Below are 13,898 nucleotides of genomic sequence, written 5' to 3'. Positions count from 1 at the left end.
AACTGGTCAACCACAACATGAAAGCAAACTGATAGTAAATCTTGCAAGTGATTTTTAGATGAACATTTTTTTTGTTTAAGGGACACCAGGTATTTACCAATCCATCCAAAACTGTATGTCAATCACATTTCACTGAGGTTTTCAGTGTATCTTACAAAGTCTTTTTGTTTGGTGTGAAAGAAGCGTAGTTTATTGACCTGCAGGGCTGCAAGGAAACGTCTGCCTACTTTCACAGGCTTTTGGCTGGGTGGGGGTGGGAAGAGTTGAGCTTTGCTTACGGTAGGGCTAGCGAGGTTGTTGAATCTTTTGTAAGTATGGCATTCAACAGAACTTCTGCCCTTGAAGTAGAAGCAGCTGCAGAGCCTTAAGTTGCATTTTTAATTACATACATCAGTTTATTTTAGAAATAAAGAAACTAAATTATATAGATATTAAAAGTGAAAAACAAAGCTATTAAACTTCAGATTCTAGATTATTAAAAATATTGGGCCCAATCCTGCATAAGTTTACACATGTGCAAAACTTTACTTAACCTGGATCCTGGAATTTGCTCAAGACTGACAGCACTTGAGTGGAGATTTTCATCTGCCCTGTAGAGCCTTGAAGAGTTTGGGCAAACCTCAAGATGTTGGCACATACAGGCTCCAGCTACCTTTAATTTACACTCGGGTGTCAGTGAAGTGCAGATGTACAGCCAGCAGAGTGGATTTGTTTAGGTCCTGTATAAACAATGGCTATAGTTTAAAGCTGGGAATTTCAAAGGGGCCTAAGGAAATTAGACATCCAACTCCCTTTAAATTTCAATTGCAGCTGGGTGCCTTAGGCTCTTTTGAAAACCGCAATCTATGTATTAATTTCTCATTGACAGTGCATAGATTTAAAAAAAAAAAAACACATTTCATTTTGAAGATCTTTACGACGCTATTTAACAATGTAAGTTACTTTTGAGGCCTAAATTACTTGATAATGTCCTTTCAAATACATATATAAAAAACAGAAGGGCTCACCCAAACCAAAGCCCCACATTTATCTTCAAAATAAAATGTAGGTGGAAATTTGTTAATTATTCTCCTTTGTGACAGTTCTAATTTTGAAGGGGAAAAATAAGTATATTAAAATTTTTTAAAAAATGAGATAAAAGGTTAGGCCTCTCACTCTTGACAGGCCTATACGATGATCTTAGTAGCTAGACCAGGGGTGGCCAACCTGTGGCTCCAGAGTTCAGAAGTTAATATGCGGCTCCTTGCATAGGCACCGACTCCAGGGCTGGAGCTACAGGCGCCAACTTTCCAATGTGCTGGGGGATGCTCACTGCTCAACCCCTGGCTCCGCCACAGGCCCTGCCCCCACTCCACCCCCTTTCACTCCCTCCCCTGAGCCTGCTGTGCCCTCGCTCCTCCCCCTCCCCCCCAAGAGCCTCCTGCATGCCACGAAACAGCTGATCAGGAGGTGCGGGGAGGGAGGGGGAGGCACTGATCGGCGAAGTTGCCAGTGGGCGGGAGGCACTGGGAGTCGGGGAGCTGATGGGGGTGGGGGGCTGTTGACGTATTACTGTGGCTCTTTGGCAATGTACATTGGTAAATTCTGGCTCCTTCTCAGGCTCAGGGTACATCTACACTACCCACTGGATCGGCGGGTTGACTCTCCCGTTGACTGCTGAACTCCAGCTCGGCGAGAGGCGGAAGCAAAGTAGACGGGGGAGCGGCGGCCATCGATCTCGCACCGCGAGGATGCGAAGTAAGTGATTCTAAGTCGATCTAAGATACGTCGACTTCAGCTACGCTATTCTCGTAGCTGAAGTTGCGTATCTGAGATTAATCCCCCCCACTAGTGTAGACCAGGCCTCAGGTTGGCCACCCCGCTCTAGACTAAAAATAGTTCTGCATCAGAGTTGACGGTGTCATTAGCAGTTAAGGTTACAATAACATAGCAATGAATGGTTTGGATCAAGAGCCTCAATTTAAATGAGTGTGCGTTATGACTAACATAATAGCAGATTTGGCTACTGCTATCCCTTAAAGATCTGGAATCGGACCTAAAGATCATCAAGAAGTTTAGTCCCAAAATTAATTGCAAAGCAGCCATAGTCCAAATTCCTACTGAACTTTTTGTAACTTTATTTTCAGTACATTGCTGAAATAAGGTGATACTGCAATGGCCTGGTATCTTCAGGACCCTCAGTTTTAAGCTTGAGAGAGTTAAGACCTACAAAAATATTTTCAGGAACTAGATATAGCACCGTAGTAAAAGTACAGTACAACTTTTATCAGAGAACAAGTTGTAAAAACTCTGTGTCAGAAGATAATGAACTAGTGCTAGCACATAGTGAACTGTATCTCTGAGAAGATTGTGAGCTTTTTTTATTATTATTATTTTGCCAAGTAAAAGAAGAAAGCAGAAGAGGCTAAGTTCATTTCAAGGTAGTATTTCACTCAGATTGCTTTAAGTAATTTATTTTGCTTTGCTTTCTATGAATGCATTATATTTCCTGTTCACCAGATGACCGTCTGACAAAAAGTCATCCAAATTTATCGATAAGCCACTTCTTATCTCACTATAGATACTGTATCTCTATACTCACTATAGCAACGGTAACAGAAAAGAGGGACATTTTCCTTCCTTTTCCACTGGCCAAAGGACATCAAAAAACAGTGGCGGATTAACACATGGGCCCAGGGGCCGTGGCCAATTTGGGGGCCCCTGCAGGAGCGCCAGAATCCATATAGAAGTGGGGGGTCCTCACTGGAACTGTGGCCCCACCCCTTGCTCTTCCTCTCCCTCACAGGGTCCCGCCCCCTGCTCCTCATATTCCCCCAAAAGCCCCATCCCCTGGCCAGGCTGGAAGCTGGAGCCGGGCTGTGGTAGGGTGACCATATTCCCCTCCCTCCTCCCAGTGTGGAGCTGGCCCAAGCCACTCACCACGCCCACCCCCTTTTTGGCAAAACTGGGCATTTGTCCCATTTGCTCTTGTCAACCAAGCAGTTGGCAAGAACAAACAGGACAAATGCCCAGTTTTGCCAAAATAGTTGGAACATCCAGAGCAGAGCTTAAAAAGGGGCCTGTCTCGGCCAAAATGGGACATATGGGCACCCTAGGCTGCGCTAAGAGCTGCCCAGGGAGCTTGGGCTGAGTGGGGGAGCCCCGGATCCTCCACCTGCCCTGAGCAGGGGGCCAGAGTGCCCGAGAGCAGCCCCTGGCCTGCATCCCCGCCCCCCCGGGACATGCTGCCCAGGGCAGGTGGAGGGTCCAGGTCTCCCCACAGCAGTCTGGCTCCAGCTTCTGGCCTGGCCAGGGCCTTGTGAGGAAGGAGAGGTGGCGAGGGGGGTGGGGGTGGAGGGGGAAAATGTTCTTTGTTCCCAGGGTCTCAATAAATCTTAATCTGCCTCTGAGAAAAGGCTATGAGGCAGATTGTTTTCAGTGTAGAAATGACTATGTAATTAAAAATGCAGATTAAAAAGGTGTGTATGTATGTGGGAGAGGAGCCAAAATTACACTGAATATTTTAATAGACCTAATTTAAAGGATAGTAGTATCCATTGATATTACTCTGGGATTTAATTGCTTGTGTAACTCCATTGACCCCAGTGGAATTATACCAAGAGGAATGTGGAAATCATAATTTCTTTAATGTTCCAGGTTTTTTTTTCAACTGCACCTTCATAAACGTGAACCTGTCACTATAAGATTCAGTTTGGAGGGTCTATTATTACTTCCTATCTAGACTCATAAGAAAATGCCAGTTACAAAGGCCCCTCTTCTGACCTTCAAACCCCAACCTCAGCATCATAAGAAAGCTCCCCACAGACCAAGACACAACAACTCAGAGAGGTACCAAACCCTTCCAGAACAACAGATGCAAAACCTGCAGACATAGCTCCACTGATAGGGATGATTAATACTCCCCACAACACACCTTTCAAGATCCATGGGTCCTACAGAGGATGTCTATAGCAACATGTGGGGTACGTCAGCCAGTGCATCAAATGCCCCAATAACTTTGTGGGTGAAAGCAAACAACTACTCTGCTCTCGGAAGAACTCACGCAGAAAAGTGATAAAGGACAAAAACCTACCACCCCTCAGCGAACACTTTTCACAAAGCGATCACTCCATAATCGACACCTCTCGGTCCTTCTCTTTAAAGGAAACCTGCACAACACCTTCAAAAGATGAACTGGGAAATTTAAATTCATAAGTCTACTGGACACTAAAAACCATGGACTTAAAAGCGACACTGGTTTTATGGCTTATTATAACAATTTGTAACACATCCTACTGCCTTCTAACCCTTAATTGTTCACTTAAAATTAAGTGATCTACAGCATGTGTGATCCCTTACGCTTAACAATCTGTCCCACTTTGTATTTAGCTTGGACACTTTGCTTACTTTCTTCAGACCAGAGGAAGAGCTCTGTGAAACTTGAAAGCTTTTCTCTTCCACCAGCAGAAGTTGGTCCAATAAAAGATATCTCAACTACCTAGTCTCTTTTATAGATAATTGGAAACACTCATCCAAATCATATAGGGTCAGATAGCAACACACTTACTTACATTCTGGGATTTAGATACCATGAGTAAAATATAGTTTAAACAAGTTATGTAAGTGAAACCTAATTTGTATGAATGTTGTTACAGCTGAATCTTTTTTTTTTTTTTTAAACTGTTAAAGGTTTTGTATATAGCTCATCTTTGGATTGATAAATTCCATATGTGACTCTGAAGTAAGTTCTGTGAAGAAAACCTAAAAAATAAATCAAACCAAGGGTTTAAGGACCAAGATCCTGCTCCCATTGAAATCAGTGACTGCCACTGCCATTGCCTTCAATGGGACCAACAGCAGACCCTAAATTCTGAGGACCTTATTCATTCAAACTCCCATTGAAGTTCTTGAGAATTTGGATTGAGTGAAGACTGAGTAAGGACCTCAGGACGACTCAGTCACAAGAGTACAATTTTAGTTTGAGTAGAAAGAGCAGACTATTTGAATTCTTTTAGAATTACAGACATGTTTCTGTTGCCTGACATGGGAATTAACTGCCAGGGAAGAAAGCCATTGACTGGAGGAGATGGAGATGTATGGTACAGGATAACATGGATTGACACCATATTTCAATACCACGTTGGCAGACAGATGGCAATGTTGAAAGGCCTGTGGATACAGGAGTTGATAAGCTTTAAAGTAGCCAAGGACTTTGTTCCCCTAAGTGCTGCCTAACCAGATGAAAGTGTATTATTAGAAACAGTGAAGATGCCTGTCCTTACCCAAAACAGGTACAGTAACTCCTCACTTAACGTTGTAGTTATGTTCCTGAAAAATGCGACTTTAAGTGAAATGATGTTAAGCGAATCCAATTTCCCCATAAGAATTAATGTAGGAGAGTTAAATTAAAGAATTAAATAGGGGGAGTTAGGTTCCAGGGAAATTTTTTTCACCAGACAAAAAACTATATATTATATAGATATACACACAGTATACGTTTTAAACAAACAATTTAATACCGTTCACAGCTATGATGATTGTGAAGCTTGGTTGAGGCGGTGAAGTTAGAGGGTGGAAGAGGGAGGGATATTTCCCAGGGAATGCCTTGCTGCTAAATGATGAACTAGCACTCGGCTGAGCTCTCAAGGGTTAGCACATTGTTGTTAATGTAGCCTCTCATCAAGGCAGCATGAACAGGAGGGAGGGGAGACAGCATAGCAGACAGAGACAGACACGCACCTTGTGTGTGGGCGAGAGAGATGCACACTGCCCCTTTAAGTAAGCTGACCCACTCTTAAGTGCATTGTCTTTTTAGTGGATCAGGAAGTTGAGACAGCAGCTGCTGCCCCAAGCTCTCTCTGTCTCTCTCCGTCCATGTCCCTTCCCTGCTCTATATGGAGAAGGGGTAAGCAGGGTGCAGGAGCAGTGGGGAGAGGGACACCCTGACATTAGCCCCCCCCCTCCTCCACCTGCACAGCAAGCAGGAGTCTCTGGGAGCAGCTCCAAGGCAGAGGGCAGGAGCAGTACATAGCAGTGGGGGGAGGGACAGCTGAACTGCTGATTGCTAGCCTGCTGGGCAGCTGCTCCACAGGGAACTTAAGGGAGCGGGGAGCTGATGGGGAGCTGCCGGTCCACCCTGATTACAAGCCCCCACCAGCTAGCTGCAACGGGCTGCTCTTCCTGCAAGCAGTGGACAAAGCAGGCGGCTGCCAAATAACTTTAGAAGGGAGCATTGCACAACTTTAAATGAGCATGTTCCCTAATTGATCAGCAATGTAACAACGAAACAATGTTAACCGGGACGACTTGAAGTGAGGAGTTACTGTAATGAAATTGCAAGGAAATGTTTTTTGTTCCCGCAAAATCAAATATGTTTTAAAGTTTTCCTTCACAGTTTTTGGGGTATTCTTAGAAAATGGAAGATTCAGAAACTGAAAATTTCTTGGCCTAAAATCAGAAAATTCTGACCAAAATCCACAATATTTTCAGGCTTTGATTACCAAAGAGTGAAAAAAAAAATTGGGCTATGGTTTTGCCTGAAAACCTGAAAAACAGTCAGAAACAGACATTTCCCACAGAGATTTCCATTTTGACACAAAAGCTATTTTTATAAAAACAAAACAAAAAAACCACATACACACACACACACTTAAAACAAAAAATTTCACCAACTGCACCCATGACTTCACCTCACTGATGGGTTAACTTCAGTGCTTAGACATTGCTAAAGCACAGGAAATCTGTTTAAAAATAAAGTGTATGCCCACAAATAAAGCTTTAATTTCACTGAATACTGGTGTAAGTTTCACTGATATGATCAGAAGGACCTATTGGGCCCAAATCCATGGCTCTGTTGCTGTAGAAGAACTACAGAAAATCATATTTACCATAAAAATGCAGAAATATTCCAGTTATTTAGAACAGCCATTCTTTTCTCTTTAACCTAATTAACAATATCAACAATGTGTCCATTCATTGCAGTACTGAAGCAGATGAAAGGAATACATTTTAAACAGTTTCTTGTATGATTTTATACCATTTATATTCAGATATGAGACAAATGACATTTCAACATATAGTTCATATGTTCACATAAAGGTATTGTGGAAAATAGCAACTTGAGCTGGAGGAATTTACTATTATATTCCCCTTAAACTTCAAAGATAATAAAACTATAAAATCCCCACTATTTCATTGCATGGCATTATGAAATCCAATCCATATGGTCTCCCAGTATACTGAAAATGCCCCATTACATCCTGAAAAAAAGACAGTTACCTTTTCCGTAACTGGTGTTCTTTGAGATGTGTTGCTCATGTCTATTTCACAGTAGGTGTGCGTGCCCACCATGTGCACCGGTGCCGTAAGTTTTTCCCCTAGTAGTACCTGTAGGGGAGCACCCCAGCGACCCCTGGAGTGGTGCCTTCATGGCGTGGTATAAGGGGTGCTGTGCGCTCCCCCCACCCTCAGTTTCTTCTTGCCACACAACTCCGACAGAGGGGAAGCAGGGCGGGATATGGAATAGACATGAGCAACACATCTCGAGGAACACCAGTTACGGAAAAGGTAACTGTCTTTTCTTCTTCGAGTGATTGCCCATGTGTATTCCACAATAGGTGATTCCAAGCTATATCTGTTGGAGGTGGGTAGGAGATCACAAATTCTTGGGATGGAGCACAGTCCTGCCAAACCCGGCATCCTCCCTGGTTTGGGAGACGATCGCATAACGTGAGGTGAAAGTGTGAACTGAAGACCACATAGCAGCCCTACAAATGTCCTGGATGGGGACATGGGCCAAAAAGACAGCCAACAAGGCCTGTGGCTGACTCGAGTGTGCCTTCACAATTGGTGGCGGAGGGATAGCATATGGCGGAGGGAGGCCATAACAGGTACAGATGCACGAGGTGATCCAGTTGGAGAGCCGCAAAATGGAGATCGGCTGACCTTTCATGCGCTTGGCTGAGACGATGAACAGTTGCAAGGACTTTCTGAATGGTTTAGTCCGCTCCAGGTAGAAAGCCAGAGCCCGCCTCACATCCAGCATATGGAGGTGGCGCTCCGCACTGGACACATGGGGCTTGGGGCAGAGGACCAGCAGAAAAATGTCCTGACCCATGTGATAGGCGGAGACCACCTTTGGGAGGAACGAAGGGAGTGGGCGGAGCTGGACCTTATCCAGGGGGCTCGGAGGTCAAGGCCCTGAGTTCCGAGACCCGCCTAGCCGACGCGATCGCAACCAGGAAGGCCACCTTCCACGAGAAGTGTGACCAGGAGCACGTGGCTAGCGGCTCAAATAGTGGCCCCATGAGACGGGCCAACACCAGGTTTAGGTCCCACTGCGGGACAGGGAGCCTAACATACGGGAAGAGACAATCCAACCCCTTAAGGAATCAGCCAGACATAGCATGGGAGAATACCGTGTGGCCCTGCACCGGCGGATGGAAGGCCGATATGGCCGCCAGGTGCACCTTGACTGACGAGGGCGCCAGGCCCTGAGCTCTAAGGTGAAGGAGGTAGTCCAGAATAAGCTGGATCGGGGTGGCCACTGGGGAAACGCCCCACTCATCTGCCCATCGGAGAACCGAGACCACTTTGCCAAGTAGGTTGAGTGCGTGGAGAGCCACCTGCTTTCTAGGAGGACACGCTGAACCCCTTCCGAGCACGTCCTTTCCTCCCTACCTAACCATTGAGCAGACACGCCGTGAGGTGGAATGCCGCTAGGTTGGGGTGGAGGAAGCGGCCCTGGTCCTGTGAGAGCAGGTCCAGGCGGGATGGCAACGGCTATGTGACCGCCAGGCCCGTGAAGGTCCCGTACCAATGCTGCCTGGGCCATGCCAGGGCAATCAGAAGGACCCGGGCCTTGGCCGACTATCTTTTCCAGGATCTTGCCAATCAGCGGGAACGGGGAAAAGACACAGAGAAATTGGCTTGACCAGGACAAGAGGAAGGCATCAGAGATAGCACCCCGTCCCAGTCTCCCCCCCCGGAGTAGAACCGGGGACAGCGACGGTTCTGCCGAGTCGTGAACAGGTCCACCTGGGGAGTTCCCCACACTTGGAAAAGTCTGTGCACCACCTCTCGGTGGAGAGACCACTCGTGCTGAGAGGAGAAGTCCCTGCTCAAGTGATCCGCCTGCACATAATCGCCTCATCTGGGGAGGGTGAGGAGGCCAGCGCGGTACTTTGTGTGTCCACCAGCACCGGACGGTCCACCACCTGGTCGATCTCCAGGCACGGTGCCGAGGATGTACGTCCCACCGACTCCTTCCTTGGAGGTCTGGAGAGGGAGGCCGATGGTCCTTCTGAGGCGCCAGACACCGAGTGAGCCCCCACTGGGGGCTGCGTTGGGGGCCACGATGCCCACTGGTACCATTGGGCTGGGCACGGGGCCCGGTGCCACTGCACCTGCTGTGGCACCAGCGGAGCTGGCTGTTTGGCCTGGCCCATCGATGGACGACTATGAAGGGAGGCCGGGCTGACATACGACCTGCCGCTGTCCCTGGACCGGGAGGAGCGGCGGTGCTGGGAGCAATGCTGACCACGGGACTGCGATCCTGACGTGGAGGACCGGTACCGTCGGTAACAGCTGCTCCGTAATCAGCTCCGGCAGGCGGACCCGCAGTGGCGAGATGCCGGCGATTGATGCCCAGGGCTTTGGAGGCGGTGCCGTGGCGTGGTCCTGGAGCAGGACGCCGAACAGGAATGACGTCGACATTCGTGCCATGACCGGCTGCGATAGCCCTTCCGAGATGAGGACCTTTGGCATCGTCTGCCTCGGTCCTGTCGGTGTTTGCTCCTCGAGGTGGAGCGGTGCCGAGAGTCTTGGTCAGACAGAACCCAACCAGACAGTCTGGTGGGCGTCGAGGGCAATCCACATGGACTTTGCCCTGAACGGTTGCTGGGTGGCGAACAGCGTCGGGAACGTTCCCTCGACCAAGACCGGTACCAAGCCGCGGGCGACTGCAGAGATCCCAGCGTCGGCTTGCCTCTGGAGCGCAGGGCTGACATCGGCGGTGTTCCTGGTACCAGCATGGACATAACATCCCAGGCCGCCTGCAGGGCCTCCAGTGTGGAGGGCATCCGGACATCTGGGGAGGCCTGCTCTGACTGGGCCGGGCTACTCTGCTCGACTTGAGTCGGAGGCCTAGAGGCCAGTGGGGATCGAGGACAGCCTGACATGGGTCTAGCCTCTGTCCCGGGTTTACTCCGGTGCCGCGGTGAAGAAGGCCTCTTTCTAGCCTTCTTGGCGTGCCCCGTGGACGGGGAGCGGTGCCGACTAGTCGATGGCGCTGAAGGGTCGCTGTGCACTGACACCGCGGTGCCCGGTGCCGACTTGGAGCGGCGCGCTGGAGCCGGGGTCAGCACCGACTCCATCGGAATAGCCCGGAGCCTAATGTCCCTTTCTCTCTTCGTCCGAGGCTTAAACGACTTGCAAATCTTGCAGTGATTGCTGAGATGGGTTTCCCCCAAACAGCGCAGACAGTCCGTGTGCGGATCACTCAGTGGCATCGATCACCTACAAGTGTCGCATGACTTAAAACCCAGGGCAAGGGGCATGCCCCGGCCCGGGCGCTCTAGCTAAACTAAACTAAACAAACAACTAACTAACTACAGGTACCATACACTGAATGAACAAGCAGTTTTGGGGACGAGCTACAGCAAAGCTGGAGCAGAACAGTTCAGAAGCACCTGCACTGGCGGCAACAAGGAACTGAGGGTGGGGGGAGCGTGCAGTGCCTCTTATAACGTGCCATGGAGGCGCCACTCCAGGGGTCGCTAGGGCACTCCCCTACGGGTACTGCTAGGGGAAAAACTTCCAGCACTGGTGCACATGGCGAGCACGCACACTTACTGTGGAATACACATGAGCAACCACTAGAAGAAGAACCTCTTCTCTCCTCATCTTATAGACTAATAGACTCATAGACTATGAGTCTATGAGTCTATAATAGGTGCACCCCAGTCCCCTTTGAATTATTCCCCTATGATATCCAGCCCGACACTGGCTACTCCCACATCCCAGATCCTCTGCCCCAAAAGCAGCAGCATGCCCCGGTTTACAAGTTTTACCTTAAACCACCACTTATGTAAACCACACAATGCTTGTGAGCACTTATAGTCAAACAAAAGTTGATTCATTTAAGAAAGAATAAAGATTTAACTAGACACAAGAGAAAGTGATGAAAGCAAATGGTTACAATAAATTAATTAATTAATGGAGATATCCTATCTCCTAGAACTGGAAGGAACCTTGAAAGGTCATTGAGTCGAGTCCAGCCCCCTGCCTTCACTAGCAGGACCAAGTACTGATTTTGCCCCAGATTCCTAAGTGGCCCCCTCAAGGATTGAGCTCACAACCCTGGGTTTAGCAGGCCAATACTCAAACCACTGAGCTATCCCTCCCCCCAGTGTGAAGCTGGGTCTACATTTATTAATAGTTACCTTTCCTATCTAATAAAGTAGGTGCCCTCCTTCCTCCCCACCACATACACACAATGTTCAGTCTGTTTTGGCTTCACGGGAACCAGGATGCAATTGTTCATGACAACACCTCACTCCTCGTCTCTTCAGAGAAAGGATTCAGAGGTCCTCTTCCTCCTCTGTGTCACACACAAACACTTTTATTTCTATTCATAAATGGGCAAACCCCTGTTTAGTTGTAATGTTCCTTTTTTACCTTCAAGAGGATTTGATTGTTTGCAGTTGTCTCTGGTGGTTTTTCCATTGAAAGTCTTGGGATTGAGCAAAGCTAAACAGGATATAGGAGTGTGGACACCTAGAAGGCAGCAGTGTGCATGCCCCAAAGGCAGAAACATAGGCACCTAAGGGTATGTCTACACTACGGGATTAATCCGAATTTACAGAATTCGAATTTTGGAAACAGATTGTATAAAGTCGAATGTATGCGGCCACACTAAGCACATTAATTCGGCGGTGTGCGTCCATATACCGGGGCTAGCGTCGATTTCCGGAGCGTTGCACTGTGGGTAGCTATCCCATAGCTATCCCATAGTTCCCGCAGTCTCCCCCGCCCATTGGAATTCTGGGTTGAGATCCCAGTGCCTGATGGGGCAAAAAACATTGTCGCAGGTGGTTCTGGGTACAGCCTCACCCCTCCCTCCATGAAAGCAACGGCAGACAACCATTTCGCGCCTTTTTTCCTGGGTGAACACTGCAGACTCCATACCACGGCAAGCATGGAGCCCGCTCAGCTCAAGACAGCAGTCATGAACATTGTAAACACCTCGCGCATTCTCGTGCAGTTTATGCTGAACCAGGACCAGAAAAACGAGGCGAGGAGGCGGCGGCGACGGTAGCGCAGCAACAAGAGTGATGAGGACATGGACATGGACACAGAATTCTCTCAAACCGCGGACCCCGGTGCTTTGGAGATCATGTTATTAATGGGGCAGGTTCTATCCATGGAATGCCGATTCTGGGCCCGGGAAACAAGCACAGACTGGTGGGACCGCATAGTGTTGCAGGTGTGGGATGATTCCCAGTGGCTGCAAAACTTTCGCATGCGTAAGGGCACTTTCATGGAACTTTGTGACTTGCTGTCCCCTGCCCTGAAGCGCCAGAATACCAAGATGAGAGCCGCCCTCACAGTTGAGAAGCGAGTGGCGATAGCCCTGTGGAAGCTTGCAACGCCAGACAGCTACCGGTCAGTCGGGAATCAATTTGGAGTGGGAAAATCTACTGTGGGGGCTGCTGTGATGCAAGTAGCCAAAGCAATTGCTGAGGTGCTGCTACCAAAGGTAGTGACTCTGGGAAATGTGCAGGTCATAGTGGATGGCTTTGCTGCAATGGGATTCCCTAACTGTGGTGGGGCGATAGATGGAACCCATATCCCTATCTTGGCACTGGAGCACCAGGGTAGCCAGGTCATAAACCGTAAGGGGTACTTTTCAATGGTGCTGCAAACACTGGTGGATCACAAGGGACGTTTCACCAACATCAACGTGGGCTGGCCGGAAAGAGTTCATGATGCTCGCGTCTTCAGGAACACTACTCTGTTTAAACGGCTGCAGCAAGGGACTTACTTCCCGGACCAGAAAATATCGTTGGCGATGTTGAAATGCCAATAGTTATTCTTGGGGACCCAGCCTACCCCTTAATACCATGGCTCATGAAGCCATACACTGGCAGCCTGGACAGGAGTCAGGAGCTGTTCAACTACAGGCTGAGCAAGTGCAGAATGGTGGTAGAATGTGCATTTGGATGTTTAAAAGGTCGCTGGCGATCGTTACTGACTCGCTCAGACCTCAGCCAAACCAATATCCCCATTGTTATTGCTGTTTCCTGTGTGCTCCACAATCTCTGTGAAAGTAAGGGGGAGACCTTTATGGCGGGGTGGGAGGCTGAGGCAAATCGCCTGGTTGCTGATTACGTGCAGCCAGACACCAGGGCGATTAGAAGAGCACACCAGGAAGCGCTGCGCATCAGAGAAGCTTTGAAAACCAGTTTCATGACTGGCCAGGCTACAGTGTGAAATTTCTGTTTGTTTCTCCTTCATGAAAACCCGCCCCCTTTATTGACTCATTCTCTGTAAGGAACCCACCCTCCCCCTTCGATCACAGCTTGCTTTCAAAGGAAATAAAGTCACTATCGTTTAAAAATCATTTATTCTTTATTAATTGATTATAAAAAGAGGGAGAGAACCCGGGTGGGGTTTGGGAGGAGGATCAGTGGGAAGGAAAAGGCCACTAAAAAAAGATTTAAAAAATGACAGCCTTTTGCTTGGGCTGTCCACTGGGGTGGAATGGGAGGGTGTACGGAGCCTCCCCCCCCTGCGTTCTTACATGTCTGGGTGAGGAGGCTATGGAACATGGTGAGGGGGGTTATACAGGGGCTGTAGCGGCACTCTGTTCTCCAGCAGCCGTTCCTGAAGCTCCACCAGACGCAGGAGCATGTCCGTTT

The sequence above is a fragment of the Emys orbicularis genome, chromosome 4, assembly GCF_028017835.1.
Source record: "Emys orbicularis isolate rEmyOrb1 chromosome 4, rEmyOrb1.hap1, whole genome shotgun sequence".
Classification (NCBI taxonomy): Eukaryota; Metazoa; Chordata; order Testudines; family Emydidae; genus Emys; species Emys orbicularis.
Note: the sequence above shows the minus strand (reverse complement) of the source record.